The following is a 16,754-nucleotide window of genomic DNA, read 5'->3' on the forward strand; positions in this document are numbered from 1 at the left end:
GATCCTTTTGGGTACTACAGGCAGGTAGGGTAAGTAGTTTTCAGGTTATATGCTATTTTGACGTAGTGATCCTGCAGTTGCAGTATGTTTGTGAAATGTTGCTGTATTTCACTGTGTTTTGTGGTGAAACTGCAGTACATAGCGATAACAAGTCATTATTTGATTGCCTAATGACAGGCTTTACAAAAGTTAAAGGTAGACATGTTGTTTTTAGGCACATTTTGGATGTGTTCTGCGTTACTCCTTATTACCACTTTATTAAAAAGAGTCTTTTTTCACCCTACCACTGTGTTGTGAGAAACAATGTAATTTTACATTTCATAAGTCTTACTATAACTGCTATGATTTCACATGCTATAAGTTCTATAAAATGCAAGGCTATAACCAGTGCATAAAGAAAAGACGAGAAATAGTTAATGTAGTGTGGCAAATGATGTCAGAAAAATGTGTACGGAGGTGTGCAACATATAGTAAATTGAAGATGGGGCATACATTATAAATGTAAGTTCTATCAAGTGGTGAGTAGGAATAAAAGTTATAACTGTAACTTTTTATTACTCCTGTTTGTATAGTTTACGTTGGGCTTGCATATAATGGATAAATAAAGTTTTCCTAAATTTAACTTTGTTTTAGCCTTTGCTTTTTATTTTTTATATCTATATCCATATCTACATCGATAGATAGATAGATAGATAGATAGATAGATAGATAGATAGATAGATAGATAGATAGATAGATAGATAGTAGAATTAATTTAATTTTATGACAAGACCGGAGGCTCCCATTATGCCAATTCTTTTCTTTTAATCTGAACAGCAGCTGCAGTCAAAAAGAAAACGACAGAACCCAGAAGACGAAATGACAGAAACCAATGAGAAACAATATGTAGTCTGACATAATGCACCAATCACCAACGCGCAGTCCCAATAATACCTATCTTGACTGAGAACAGCCCTCTTTTCTTGCTGCTTGCAGTCAAAATAAGTATTATTTCTTTTTCTGCTTTTACAAATGTATTCTCAAACGCTAAAGCGGTAATGTGTTTGCTTTTCATGCGCTTTGTATATCGCGCGTTTACTAGTATCTCAGTCGGCTTGTAGCCGCATTGCTGCTTCGAACTCCGCGACACGTGCCCTCTGTATAATTTACCGTTTTTCCCCTCAACGCGCGGTCACCATTTTAACGGGGAAATGAAATACCGGCAAGTCCTGCTCAAGTTGCCTTCTTTTATTTACCTTTCCTCCTCGTCCGCTTGGAGTCTCCTGCTGCGACCTGTGTTGTTTTCCTCTCAGGGCTCCTCAACTCTGCCCCTGGTGTTTCCCCGCTGCTAGGCGGAGCCTGGCCTTCTCTTTGACTTTTTGTGAGGAGATTAACCCCTTCTTCACCATTGCCTTTCAATAACCCTCTGGCATATCGTTTCTCTGTCACAATGGACAGCTCCCCTGTTTCCCAGCTTTTAAATGAGGAAGAGGTTATTAAGGATAATTTATCCAATTGTCGGTTGAACAAGCTGTTTCAGCTTCATGGGAAAAATGATTAAAACATTTAGAGAATTCTGTTGTCAAGTTGGTTTCTAAAACCATGCTGGCCCAGTCTGAAAGGGATATCAGAAAGCGTCCTGGCTCTTCAAAAAATTCTAAAACGACGCTACTGAGTGGTGAGACTTCCTCACACAGGACAGAGGCTGTGGCTCCTCAAAGGCCTCCCTTAAAGGACGGGATATCTAGACCATCAAAAAAATCTGTGGCCAAATCCAAACACATTTCTTCCCCCATTATTATCTCCAAGATACTTGACACAGATGATGAGATGCATGACCATCACACGGACTCGGATAATTCCGACAAGGACAATGGAGAATTTTTCTCCCCTCCTCCTCCCAAAAGAGACAAATCTGAAAACCAAGAGCATTCAGGGTTATGCAAAGTCACGTTTGCACAAGGAGTTCCAATGTTTGACCCCAATGACATTCAACATCTGCATTCTACCGAATGGTTTCTGGCAGACCATGTAGCGGAATATGTAACTTCTAGGTTACGTACTCCTTTGGGCAAACAAGTAAGAGCAAAACTTAAGTCAGAGTGTCCCTGTTCAGCTTTACCTTCAAAAATAGCAGTAACGCCTACTATTGATTCGTCCCTGATAACTTTCTTTACTAAGTTCTGTAAAGACCCTCGCAAGGGGGTAGATAAGGCTTGTTCCACCTGTCAAGACAAGCTTTTGGACATTGTGGGGCCATTAACCCGCATTTTTGACATGGCGGAAACAGCCCGTTTAGAACATGCTGTGGTTGACCCCCTTGATTTATCTTTGTGGGTTCAACGGTCCTTATGTCTACTAGGAATGCTAACTCTGCCTTTACCCACGTACACAGGAAGGGACTCCTGCTGAAGCTTGACTCCAAGTTGGTAAACCTCGGCGTCTCAGACCCAGGCATTAAGGCTGAAGGTTTACTTTTTGGCGAATCTTTTATCAAAGAGCTTAGTAAACATGTCGCAACGTTTCCTTCACTTGATAAGGCGCAACAATCGATAAAGAAGATTTTTTTCTCTCTGCTTTTCTCCAGGGCCTGCAGAGGCAGGAACCGCTTTGCCGTCCGTGCCTATAACAACCAAGGTTTCCGCGGCTTCTACAACAACAACTCATACCAAGAGTACTGACCGCAATTTTATCCTCAAAGGAACAGGGGTTTCAGAAACGAAGGCAATCGCAGTTCCAGGTTCTCCTCACAACCCGGTAAGTCAACTTTCTTCTCTTCCTGTTGTAGGGGGTCGTCTTTCTCTGTTCCTTCCAAAATGGCAAGATCTCACAGCAGATCCTCGAGTTTTAATCACAGTTCAGGGATATGTTATCGAGCTCTTCTCAGAGCCTTTTCAATCAATCTTCCCCCATCGTCCTCAGTTTTCTGTTCAAACTACACACTTAGGGCCAGATGTAGCAACAGAAAATTTTGCGACTTGCAATTTGCGAGTCTGACCGACTCGCTAATTGCAACTCGCAAAATTGTATGCAGAAAGGTGTCTCAGACACCTTCTGCGACTCGCTATGGGGTCTCAAAGACCCACCTCATGAATATTAATGAGGTTGGTCACATTTTGCGACCCCATAGCGAGTCCCTGCACTCACAGGGATGGTGGCCTGCTGGAGACAGCAGACCTCCATGTCTGTGACTGCTTTTTTAATAAAGCAGTTTTTTTTTTCTTTTTGCAGCCCGTTTTCCTTAAAGGAAAATGAGTTGCAAGAAGAAAAACTTCCGAAACCATTTGGTTTCGTTTTTTTCAGAGTAGGCAGTGGTCCATAGGACCACTGCCTGCTCTGAAAAAACATTTGTTTCGGCATTCACAAAGGGGAAGGGGTCCCATGGGGACCCCTTCACTTTTGCGAATGAGTTACCACCAGTGTGACACTGGTGGTAACTGCGAGTTGGTTTGCCACCGCATTCACGGTCACAAAGCAACTCAGCATGGCGATGCGGTCGCAAATAGGAAGGGAACACCCCTTTCTATTTGCGAGTCGCATCCTCAAATTGCGAGTCGGTACCGACTCGCAATTTGAGGTTGTGCATCGCGTTCGGCCTTTTGCATGCCGCAAACTGCGTTTTTCTCAGTTTGCGACATGCAAAAGGCTTCCTACATCTGGCCCTTAACCACTTTGGAAATTCAATCTCTTCTGCAAAACCAGGCATTTTCGCATCAGCCAAAGATCTTGTATAAGAATCAGATGGAAGTCTGCTGGGTTGGGGAGCCTGTTGTGGTCCAATCTAGACTGAAGGCACATGGTCTCTAGAGGAGTCAAGGTTGCACATCAACTGTTGCTTTTTGGCTCCTTTGCAATCAAAAGTCTTTCAAAAGATAGAGTTTGTTATTCGGTTCTTCTCAGAATGGACAACATTTCTGCAGTTCGTTACATCAACCATCTGGGAGGCACAAAGTCCAAGCCTTTAGTAGAATTGGTGAAAGGGTTCTGGGAGTTTTGTCTTCAAAACAGAATTTCAGTCCAAGCAGAGTACTTACCGGGCAATCTCAATTCGGTAGCAGATTGGCGTTCTCGCCATTCGAGACTCCAGCGATTTGAAACTCCACCCCAAGGTATTCAAAACTATTCATCAGAAATGAGGCCCCTTTCACATAGATCTTTTTGTGTCCCATCTCAATACACAACTTCAACAGTTCTTCAGCTGGCGCCACGATCCATTAGCACTAGCCTTCGATGCTTTTTCTCAAGATTGGTCAACCTCCCTCAATTATGCCTTCCCTCCTTTCATTATGATCTCCAGGTTGCTGGCACAAGTGAGACACCAACAGGCCACTTTAGTTCTCAGAGTTCCATTCTGTCATTCACAGGTGTGGTTCCCCACTCTCCTGGAACTTTCATCAGATGCCCCTTTCCTAATTCCTTCCTTTCCAGATCTCTTGACCAACCCCCTACGTCTCTCCCACAGTCTGATACTAGAGAATCTCCTCACCCTTTCGGCCTGGAAAATATCAGGGAACCCCAATCTCTCCCGTCTATTTCAACAGAAGCTTCAAACTTCATCGATCTTGCCTGAGCTCCAGGAACGAAAACAGCATACAGATCAGCTTGGTCTCTCTGGCATAGCTGGTGTGTGGGAAAACATGTTGATCCCTTTGCAACAGATATTACTTTGATCGTCAAGTTTTTGACGGCAGAAGCCAGTAAAGGTAAGCCCTTTCGTACCATTAACTTGTACAGATCTGCGATTTCATGTTCTCACACTTACATCAATGGAAAATCGGTTGGAGAGCATCTGTTGGTTTGCCATCTCTTAAAGGGAGTAACATTTTCTAATCCTCCTAAACCTAAATATAGTTCTTTGTGGAATGTAAATGCTGTTTTAAACCTTTTTGTTTCCTGGCCAGCCAATTCAATGGTTTCCTTGAAACAACTACCTGCTAAACTTACCATGTTATTATGCCTTGTTTCTTTCAAACGATTATCTGATGTTAGAGCATTAGATAGTACGGATCGTCATTTTACCCCATCAGGTGTTCTTTTTAATGCGTATAGACGTACTAAGACTAATCTTTTATCAGTTTTCTACCCTTTTTTCCCTGATCACCCCAAATTATGTGTAGGCCAGTGTTTGAAAGTTTATCAACAACAGACAGCCGACTTCAGAAATACCTCTGCATCCCAACTCCTCATTTCCTTCAGGAAACCTTTTAATCCTGTGTCCTCGCCCACCCTGGCTCATTGGGTCCTTTGCATTATGTCTCTTGCAGGTATAGATACCTCCTCCTTTGGTGCCCACTCAGCTAGAGGAGCTATGGCTTCTAAAGCTTTCTGGGCTGGCTCTCGTCTTGAGGACATTCTCAGATCGGCTGACTGGTCTAATGATAATGTATTCAGAGTATTTTATTGTAAGCCTGTACAACATGCTTCATTGAATGTTATTGATTTGCTTTAAAATAGCATAATAGGAGCCTCCGGTCTTGTCATAAAATGTAGATTTTCCTAGTAATTTATGAAGGAAAGTATCAATTTTATTCAAGACACGGAGGCGAGTATTATCCCACTTCTACAAACTCTTATGTTTTGTTTTGTTCCCTCCCTAACAGCATCTTCAACGACTCAGCAGACCTCTTCTTAGAGATCCCATCTATAATTGTCACCTTACAGGAGTATCGGCCTCAACTACTCTCATGAGCACCGATCTTTCAGATCCACAGCTCCTTCTGAATTTTGATTCCGGACTTCTTTTGGTTCTACAAGAACTTTTATCTGTTCTCATGGCAATATGTATTTGTTGTACCATTATTCCATTATTTGCTACTTATTGGTCTCGCACAAGAATAGAGGGCTGTTCTCAGTCAAGATAGGTAATATTGGGACTGCTCGTTGGTGATTGGTGCATTATGTCAGACTACATATCGTTTCTCATTGGCTACTGTTGTTTCGCCTTATGGGTTCTGTAGTTTTCTTCTTGACTGCAGCTGCTGTTTAAATTAAAAGAAAAGAATTGGCATAATACTCGCCTCCGTGTCTTTAATAAAACTAAGACTTCCCTTCATAAATTACTAGGAAAAGCTACCTTAATTCAACATTAATTCTTATGTGATCTCTATGGGAGTGTGTTGCAGTACAAGTTATTGGCCATATGCGGGGCTTGCCTTACTCCAATAGTGGCATAGATCACACTTAAGCCTGTGTTTACACTATTAGGGCTGAAGTAATTCTCCACACATAACAAAGATCACCACACACAAAAGGCAGGCGAGGTGGAGATCTCTGCTTATAGGTTTGTGAATTGCATTTTGTAGTAACTAAATATTACTACTAAAGCTCTACTTTATGTACTCCAAAAGCAGCTTGTAAATCGTGCCCAGGGTGTTCCCATTATGTGTAACATTGAAAGGGCACAGATTAATTACGCTGTAAACGATATTTAACTGTTTAAGAGATAATATAATTGCTTAGAATCCTTATTCCTAGAGGTGGTGGGATTAGATATGTCTTGAAAGATGTAAATGTTATAGCCAGACCACTGAGGTTGCTTGTTTTCCTTTGCTGCTTTAATAACATCTGGTCAACATGTATGTTCCAGAGTTTATTTTGTTTAGATGCCAATATATTATGTTAGCTTAATAGGGATGCTCTTTTAATATTTAGTTCAGGTGAAGAGGGTACGCTTATCTAATTAGGTATTATTTCTAAAGAAAATCCAAAATATCTGCTTCCTCTGTACATTGAGATAAGTGATTGAATGTAAATGTGTTTTGTCTATTCCGTTTTTCACATCCGACGTATATTTTTGTTGTGACAAAATATTGCTCTCCGTTTTTATTAATCGGACAGATACATTCTGAAAGTAACTAACTTGTTCAACTTCAGTAATCCTGCTTTTGCAATCAATCCATTTATCTTCTAGTTGATTAAGATTCTCATATATTTCTTTCATTACTGATTCGACATCTCTAGCTTAATCAAAAATCATCTGTTGAATAGAGTTTGACAGGGCAGCCATGAGAGAAAGAGGGTCATTTGTGGTCGGTTAGGTTTCTCATCAGAATATTCCCTTTCTGTTTGCAGCATCTACAAGAAGCTCAAATGTCATGGTGTGTGAAGATAATCATTTTCCCTTGCAAAAAGAAAGTGCAAACAATGAACAGATTTACCCATACATTTTAAAGATGGAAGGCGATCAGGACGTTGGGATTTTCATACAGAGGAAGTGACTCAAAAAGGATCTTGGCAAAAGGTATGTTCTTCCATAAAGTCTGTTGTCAAGTAAAGCAGCCCCTAAATTCGCAAAGGAGTAGGCTCCAGAGATACAAAATAGCAGTAACTGTAATATTAACAAACTCACTAAAATTATGCAGGCATCGAAATAAGCAAAGAAAAAAAATTCCCAGCTAACGCAGAGAGTTCGCTGTGGAGAGAATATACATTTTTTAGTATAGTCTTGAAATTGAAACACGCACATCTATTCAGAGAAATGGTAGAAGAAAGTGGTCGGTGGAATCTAGCGTTGTGATAACCTGTCATGACAAGGGTATACAAGGTTTATGAAAAGGAAGCACACATCGCTCTGGAGTTCAACGTTTTGTTACGCTGATGGGACAATGATGGTTCACTGCAAATGGTGAAGGATATCTTCTGCTGTGACAGACCCTCATGGACCGGCGGCCATCTTCATTGACAGTTAGCCGTGACCCCTCAAATGAATGTCATATTCTTGTTGCTTGTGCCTACCAGTTATTATCAGTACACAGTAAGCGCAGTCTGCAAAGCACTAGTGCACCCCACAATAACTTACAAAAGGTTCTGTGTGGTTTTGCATGAAGATTATCCCAAGCGCAGGGCCTGTCTGAGCTGTTCAGTATTGGGCAAGGCTCAGATCCAAGTACAATGATCTAAGGAACATTTCAATAGAAACGTTTCTTTTGATGACAAAGCGTGCACATGTGTTTCAGAGCTGTTTGACCTGTGAGGTCCTCTTGGGAACAGGTTGGGATAAGATGGGGAAAGGGCATACATACATCAGTGGCAGTAAACGACAGTACTTTAAAGGTGTTTTTAAGTAGTGCACACGTTTCTAATCTGAGGTACAAGAAGACAAAATATATCACATTTACATACACCAAATGCTGAAACAGTGATTGAATGCATGTCCCCTTCCCTGATGCTACAGGCAGCGGTCATCTCAGTGAACATGATGACGCAGTGATAAAATTATTGGCTTAAGCACACGCACATGAAGGGGCAGTATTCTGTCATCTGTAGCCATTTATTTGCATAATGAATTAGTTAAATAATTATGAACAGCACTGTACGTTTGACTGGCAGGTACTGTAATTGTCACGCTGTAGGCTTGCAGTGACCATGTTTATAAGTGCAGGTAACTATACATACTAATGGTAAGTTTGGTATACAAATCTGTCAGTCTTGCTACTTTGCCAATAAAGTTTGATTCCTTTCGGGACTGCTGAGTTTCTAGAATCAGTGCGATGTTTTTGGGCCTGTCATTAGCCAGCGAACTTGGAACTAAGGGCCAAATGTAGGAAATTCCGGCTTTCTGACTCGCAAATCCGGATGCAGAATGGTGTCCCTAACACCATCTGCGAGTCGCAAGGGGGTCGCAAAGGCCCACCTCATTAATATTAATGAGGTGGGTCGCAATTTGCGACCCCCTTGCGAGTTGCAGCACTCACAGGGATGGTGGCCTGCTGGAGGCAGCAGACCACCATGTCTGTGACTGCTTTTAAATAAAGCCGTTTTTTTTTTTGTAATGCAGCCCGTTTTCCTTAAAGGAAAACGAGATGCATTACAAACGAAAAAATGAAACGTGTCAGTTTCATTTTTTCAGAGCAGGCAGTCAGTCCATAGGACCACTGCCTGCTCTGAAAAAATGTTTTCAGGGCCATTCACAAAGGGGAAGGGGTCCCATTGGGACCCCTTCCCTTTTGCGAATGGGTTACCACCAGTGTGACACTGGTGGTAACTGCGAATTGCTTTGCGACTGCGTTTGCGGTCACAACAATTCTGCATCGTGATGTGACTCGCAAATAGGAAGGAGAACACCCCTTCCTATTTGTGACACGCGTTCCCATTTTGCGAGTCAGTAACCAGGTTACCGACTCGCAAAATGGGAATGGGCATTGCAATGTGGCTTTTGTGCCTCGCAAACAGCGATTTTTGCTGTTTGCAAGATGCAAATGCTTTGCTACATCTGGCCCTAAGATCTTAATACTTTGGTAGTCACATCATGTGGCCACACTGAGGGTGGGCGTTCTTAAAGGGTTCTAACTATGGCACACGCAGCCCTGATGAAACAAAATTTGAATATTTAATATTTACCACTATAAGCGTGCAAACACGAATTACTAAATAGTTATAGATCACATAGGCTTGCAATCAAAACAGTTTGCAGAATAAAGTCACTAAATGAATAGTGTTTCTGTAGCTGAACAGTAAAGAAGCGCGACACGTTTGACACCCATTACAAAAGTGGGATAAACAGAAACACCCTTTAGCTCTTAATGTCGAGTTTCTTTTAGGCTTTTGTGAAAAAAAGGCTTATTCTGACCTTTGGCTTTTGTTTTGGGCTGTGTATTGTTCTCTTATCTTTACATTAAATAGGTGCCGCCCTGCCAACTCAGCAAGTGAGCATTATTGCTTGCAAAGGGATTTCTTGTGCTAGAGGGTTTATATTTTGCACATTTGGTTTTGCTCAGTTTCACTGCCATAGTAAGATGGAATGTTTTATTGATAATAAACACGCTTGAAGCGGTCCCAATATATTTTGGGACTCTATCTTACTTGTATTCTACTTAAAGCACTTCATATTAATTTTCTAATTTGTCCATGACGAGTTATGGGTTTGATAAACACAGAACAGGATGTACATTACACGTTTTCCCCAGTACATTGTTAACCCCTTCGCTGCCAGAACTTTTCCCCCTCAGGTGCCAGGCCTTTTTTGGCTATTTGGGGCAGGGCTCCCTTAGGCCCTCATAACTTTTTGTCCACATAAACTACCCACGCCAAATTTGCGTCCTTTTTTACCAACCTCCTAGGGATTCTAGAGGTACCCAGACTTTGTGGGTTCCCCTGAGGGAGACCAAGAAATTAGCCAAAATACAGTGAAAATTTCGTTTAAAAAAAATAAAATTGGAAAAAAGGGCTGCAGAAGAAGGCTTGTGTTTTTTTCCCTGAAATTGGCACCAACAAGGGGGTTGCAGTGCTAAAATCACCAGCTTCTCAGCTTTCAGGAACAGGCCGAGTTGAATCAGAAAACCCAATTTTTCAACACAATTTTGGCATTTTACTGGGACATACCCCATTTTTACGATTTTTTGTGCTTTCAGCCTCCTTTCAGTCAGTGACAGAAAAGGGTGTGAAACCAATGCTGGATCCCAGAAACCTAAACATTTCTGAAAGGTAGACAAAATTCTGATTTTGGCAATGGGTAATTTGTGTAGATCCTACAAGGGTTTCCTACACAAAATAACAACTGAAATAATAAAATATTGAAATTGAGGTAAAAAAACAGCCTTTTTTCTCTACGGTTTACTCTGTAACTTTTTCCTGTGATGTCAGATGTTTGAAAGCAATATACCGTTACGTCTGCTAGACTCTTCTGGTTGCGGGGATATATAGGGCTTGTAGGTTCATCAAGAACCCTAGGTACCCAGAGCCAATAAATGAGCTGCACCTTGCAGTGGGTTTTCATTCCATACCTGGGTTAAACAGCAATTCTTTTGCTGAAATATAAAGAGTCAAAAATAGGTATCAAGAAAACCTTTGTATTTCCAAAATGGGCACAAGATAAGGTGTTGCGGAGCAGTGGTTATTTGCACATCTCTGAATTCTGGGGTGCCCATACTAGCATGTGAATTACAGGGCATTTCTCAAATAGACAACTTTTTTACACACTGTCTTATATTTGGAAGGAAAAAATGTAGAGAAAGACAAGGGGCAATAACACTTGTTTTGCTTTTCTATGTTCCCCCACGTCTCCCGATAAAAATGGCACCTCCCTTGTGTGGGTAGGCCTAGTGCCCGCAACAGGAAATGCCCCAAAACACAAAGTGGACACATCACATTTTCTCAAAGAAAACAGAGGTGTTTTTTGCAAAGTGCCTACCTGTGGATTTTGGCCTCTAGCTCAGCCGCCACCTAGGGAAACCTACCAAACCTGTGCATTTTTTAAAACTAGAGTCCTTGTGCAATCCAAGACGGGGTGACTTGTCGGGCTCTCGCCAGATTCTGTTACCCAGAATCCTTTGCAAACCTCAAAATGTGGCTAAAAAAACACTTTTTCGTCACATTTCGGTGACAGAAAGTTCTGGAATCTGAGAGGAGCCACAAATTTCCTTCCACCCAGTGTTTCCCCAATGGTACCTCACTTTTATGGGTAGGCCTAGCGCCCGCGATAGGAAATGCCCCAAAACACAATGTGTACACATCACATTTTTCCACAGAAAACAGGTGTTTTTTACGAACTGCCTACCTGTGGATTTTGGCCTCTACCTCAGCCGGCACCTGGGGCAACCTAGCAACCCAGCGCATTTTTGAAAACTAGACACCTAGGGGAATCCAAGATGGGGTGACTTGTGGGGCTCTCACCAGGTTCTGTTACCCAGAATCCTTTGCAAACCTCAAAATGTGGCTAAAAAACACGTTTTCCTCACATTTCGGTGACAGAAAGTTCTGGAATCTGAGAGGAGCCACAAATTTCCTTCCACCCAGTGTTTCCCCAAGTCTCCTGATAAAAATGGTACCTCACTTGTGTGGGTGGGCCAAGTGTTTGTGACAGGACAGATTCAAAAACACGTCGAAATTGAGGGGGAACCAAAGTGGGTCCAAAAGGGCAGTTTGAAAAAAAAGTGCAGCAGAAATTTTATGGGTATAGATGAGACAATGCTGGGTGGTAGGAATTTTGTGGATTCCTGCAGATTCCGGAAGGTTCCATCACAAAAATGTGGGAAAAATGTGTGCTTTCCAGCAAAGTTGCAGGTTTGCAGGACAGTGTGGGTAAGGAAATGGTGCGGGGTGCATGTAAATCACACCACCCTGGAATCAACTAGATGTTTAGTTTTCAGATGTGTCTAGGTCTTGTGGATTTTTCTACATGGCAGCTTCCCAAAGTAAAAAAAAAGTGCAACCCTCACCACTCCAAGTGGGACGATTTTGAGAGTTACCAGGCTCTCATGGCCCAAATGTAAAATAAAAACCAAAAGTAATCAAATGTCCTCTTGCTTGCCCTGGGATAACATGTTTTAGTGTGTGGGGAAGAGCTGAATGACTGTTAGCCCCTTCAGTTCGGGTGGGGGCATAACCAGGCCCATACTTGTTGGTAGCCACCACCCCACTAGTTTCTTTGATTGTTTTTCTTCCCTGGCATCTAGTAGACTTTCTGACCCCCGGTGTGTGGATCAGGGGTAATTGCCCAATCTGCCCACTGGCGGCAGAACAACTTTGGCCCCATTTATTTGGGGTGGGGGTATGGCCAAACCCCAACCGCTTATTTAGAAAAAAAACTTCCCTAGTCTTTGGTTGGCGTCCTGCCCCACCTTGGGGGCAGGTGGGCCTTCCAAAAATAGGCCATCTGTTCCAAAGGGGGGCAGTTATGGCCAACAGTAATGTGCCCCCATGGGGAGCGACCCTTGCCCAAGGGGCTGCCCCCCCAAAGCAAAACACATACATACACACACACCAATCCATGGTGTCTAGAGGTTTCTGCCCCCTTTGGGGCAGATTGGCCTAACAAAAATAGGCCTTTCTGCCCCCGGGGGGGGCAGAAATGGCCTAATAATAATTTGACCCCACCCCCGGAGCAACCCTTGCCTAAGGGGTCGCTCCCCAAACATAAAAAAATAAAAATAAACAAAAAAATAAAATTATCCCTGGTGTCTAGTGGTTTTCTGCCCCCCCCCCGGGGGCAGATCGGCATAATAATTTTAGACTGATTGGCAGAAATGGCATAAAAAATAATTTGCCCCCCTGGGGAGCGGCCCTTACCCAAGGGGCCGCTCTCCTCATGTGCAAGTACAAAAAAAAAACCTAATAATCCCTGGTGTCTAGTGGTTTCTGCCCCCCTTGGGGGCAGATCGGAAGGCTGACCTGCCCCCAATGGGGGGGCAGAAATGGCCTAATAATAATTTGTCACCCCCGGGAGCGACCCTTGCCCAAGGTGTTGCTCCCCAAACATAAAAAATAAAAATAAACAAAAAAAAATATCCCTGGTGTCTAGTGGTTTTCTGCCCCCCCTGGAGGAAGGTCGGCCTAATAATTTTAGGCTGATTCACCCCCGGGGGGCAGAAATGGCCTAAAAGTCATTTGCCCCCCTGGGGAGTGGCACTTGCCCAAGGGGGCACTCCCCTTATGTGTAAGTACAAAAAAAATAAAAAAATACCTGGTGTCTAGTGGTTTCTGCCCCCCTGGGGGCAGATCGCAAGGCCGACCTGCCCCCAGGGATGGGCAGAAATGGCCTAATAATAATTTGTCCCCCTGGGAGCGACCCTTGCCCACGGGGTCCCTCCCCAAACATAAAAAAATAAAAATAAACAAAAAAATTAAATTATCCCTGGTGTCTAGTGGTTTTCTGCCCCCCCTGGGGACAGATCGGCCTAATAATTTTAGGCCGATCTGCCTCCGGGGGGGGGGGGCAGAAATGGCCTAAAAGTAATTTGCCCCCCTGGGAAGTGGCCCTTCCCCAAGGTGCCACTCCCCTTATGCGTAAGTACAACAAAATAAAAAAATCCCTGGTGTCTGGTGGTTTCTGCCCCCGGGGGGGCAGAAATGGCCTAATTATAATTTGCCCCCCCCGGGAGTGACCCTTGCCCAAGGGATCGCTCCCCAAACATTAAAAAAAATTAAAATAAATGATCCCTGGTGTCTAGTGGATTTCTGCGCCTCCTGGGGGAAGATCGACCTAATAATTTTAGGCCGATCTGCCCCCAGGGGGGCCAGAAATGGCCTAATAATAATTTGTCCCACCGGGGGGTCGCTCCCCAAACATAAAAAAATCAAAATAAACCCAAAAAAATTATCCCTGGTGTCCAGTGGTTTTCTGTCCCCCCCCGGGGGCAGATCGGTCTAAAATTATTAGGCCGATCGGGCAGCAGAAATGCTCAGAGAGACATGAAAGGAGAGGAAAGGCCTTTCCTCTCCTTTCATGCCTCTCCGCCCCGATGGGCGCTGGAAGCTGAGCTTCCAGCGCTGGGGGGAAGGCCTCTGACATCATCAGACGCCATGGGGGTCACAGGGGGACGGGGTGGAAGGAGAAGCAATTCCCCTTCCATCTTTGCCCAGGGCAGGGGGGTGCTCGGCCATCGGGGGAGCGTTAACGCTCCCCCCGGGGGCCCATAGCTGGATGAGGTGGTCTCGTCCTCGGCACCAGGCAACCGGTGCCAAGGACGAGACCACCCTGTCCGCGGTACCCAAGGGGTTAAAGGGCAAAAGTATGTGTATAATTCACCAGGAAAGACGAGATGCGTGTATTGTCTCGAGATAAAACGTCCACTGTGGAACTAGAAGTAGGTTCCAATCTTGACTACAAATGTTCCCCAGAATTTCTCAGGGGGTCACGTAGGCTGCCTGGCCCGCTGGGAGCAGAAGTCCCACCTCTTTGCTTCCTGAAACAGCCCTCCCACACTCTTAAAGTGAACCATCTTTGTCACGGTTCTTTCGGTACATAGACACTGACACCCTTATTTAGTGTAAAAAGCTATTTATTAGGACAGGCTTGCTCAATGATCATAACACGTCAAATATAAACAGAACTTTACAACAATATTTATTTTAACCTTATAACTCCCTTTCTTCCATTCGCATTTCATACCGCCACCTATCCTTCGCATCTCCCCAAATCCACTTCTATTTCCACCCCCCCTCTATTTTCTTTACCACTTGCCTGATTCTGGCCTCCCCCGATCTGTCATCCTTCACCTGCTTCTTTCTCCCCCCCGGAAGGGTGGACAAGCCCGTATCTGACTCTCCGCCCTCCCCCATCCACTGCCACTCAGCAAAACCCACTTGGCGTTTTGCTGCCCCACCAGCGAACCCACTGCAACTCTTGCTTAACCATCCATGTTCCCCCGCGAAAACCTTTCGCCCCACAAGTCTGCTAGCAAAAAATACAACCCATCAGGTAATGTGCATTTCCCATGTCCAAGAGATGCACACCGTCATCCCTGAAAAGCACCTGCTCCTTCTCCGTCAGCCCCTCATGCGTCAGAACCTTAATGTCATGGGCCCTGCAAAAAACCCGCATAGCCCTATTTAATTTTCACCAGGCCCTCTCAATGGCCCCATGCTTTTGTGACCCATGCCATTTTCTTTGTTGCCCAAACTCTGTTCACACCAAGCAAGTCCCATGCATGTTGCGCCTCATCAGGACCAGATCTCGCTGCATGTGTTGCAGTAGGGTGAGCCTTGAAAGACGAACCAAGTCATTTTCCCCAAAGTGTACCACCAGCACATCCGGAGATCCCCAAGTCGGCAAAACTGAAGTGATAAACGGAAGCAAATTGCCCCACCTCATGCCGGCTACTCGGTAGTCCCAAAGATCGTCCGTAGACCTGTTTTTCCGCATACTTGGCTGCCCAATGCACGAAAGAATGGTCGACTAGCCACGTGGTTGACTTATTCTTCTCCGGGCCACTTACGCAACCTGGAACGAGAAACAAAATCCAGAACATCATGCCACAAAGCCCAGGCCTCCCCTTTTTTCCCAGACCTAACCGCCTCACGCTCTCCCCTCAAATGAAGCTAGGCTGGAAAATATCTCTCACAGCACCTTGAGCGCCACCACCCGATGCACCTGATCCTATCCCAGTCCCACCCCAACCTGGCTGCTTCCATTGCTGCCCCTATTCTAAAGGAGTACCCTCCCAGTGGCCTCAGGGCCATCCTCAAAACAGACAACAGTTGAAAAGCTGTAACCTTGGTGCCATTCTCATGCTGAAAAACACATTCTCCCCGACTTCTCTGGCAGGCTGTGAATTTGTCCCATTCTCGTACCGGGCAGGCTTCCACCACTCCCCTTTGCTCCAACCAAATCCACTTACCCTTGCTCAACTGATCCGTTTTTGATCGCCTCAGCCATATCCCCAATCTGCCACTTTGGCGTTGCACCTCACACCTCTTAACACCACACTCTGAACCCACCCCCAACAATTTAGACACACGAAAAGCCCCTAAAAACATCCAAATCAGACATAGCCAGAATAGTGCAACCTCATCTGTATTAAAACAACACACTGGCAAAACGTGCAAGATTTCCAACAACAGCTCGAAAGTAATGGCTTCCCGAACAAAAACTGAACTAGAGCGAACCCTCCACCAGCCCTTCAACATTTTTCCTAGAATGTCATTCTTTGCCGGGTCCCAGCCAAAAAATAACTTCCCATAAAAAGACTCCCCCGCCAACTTGCCCCCAATCGTAGCGGGTGATAAACCTTTCCGAATCAAAAACCCAACAAAACGCATCATTCGAGCCTCCAGTACTGCCCGCTCCTGACTCCAAAAGTGACCCCTGTAAGCTTCAAAATCCTGAAACTCCAACCATGCCAGGTGATAACTCCTAATGGTTGATTCCGCTAGCAACCTCTCCACCATCCTCATGATCATCACGCCCCCCTCTCCCAAATGTCTGCCGGGATCGCTGTCTTGAATTCATCCACGCCAGGTGCCAACTGTCGGAAACGCTGCCACTGCAAACGAGATAGGGAATCTGCAATGAAGGTGTTTACCCCAGGAGTGTGCGCAGCCTTAAATATTATGTTCAG

The sequence above is a fragment of the Pleurodeles waltl genome, chromosome 3_1 (assembly GCF_031143425.1).
Source record: "Pleurodeles waltl isolate 20211129_DDA chromosome 3_1, aPleWal1.hap1.20221129, whole genome shotgun sequence".
NCBI lineage: Eukaryota > Metazoa > Chordata > Amphibia > Caudata > Salamandridae > Pleurodeles > Pleurodeles waltl.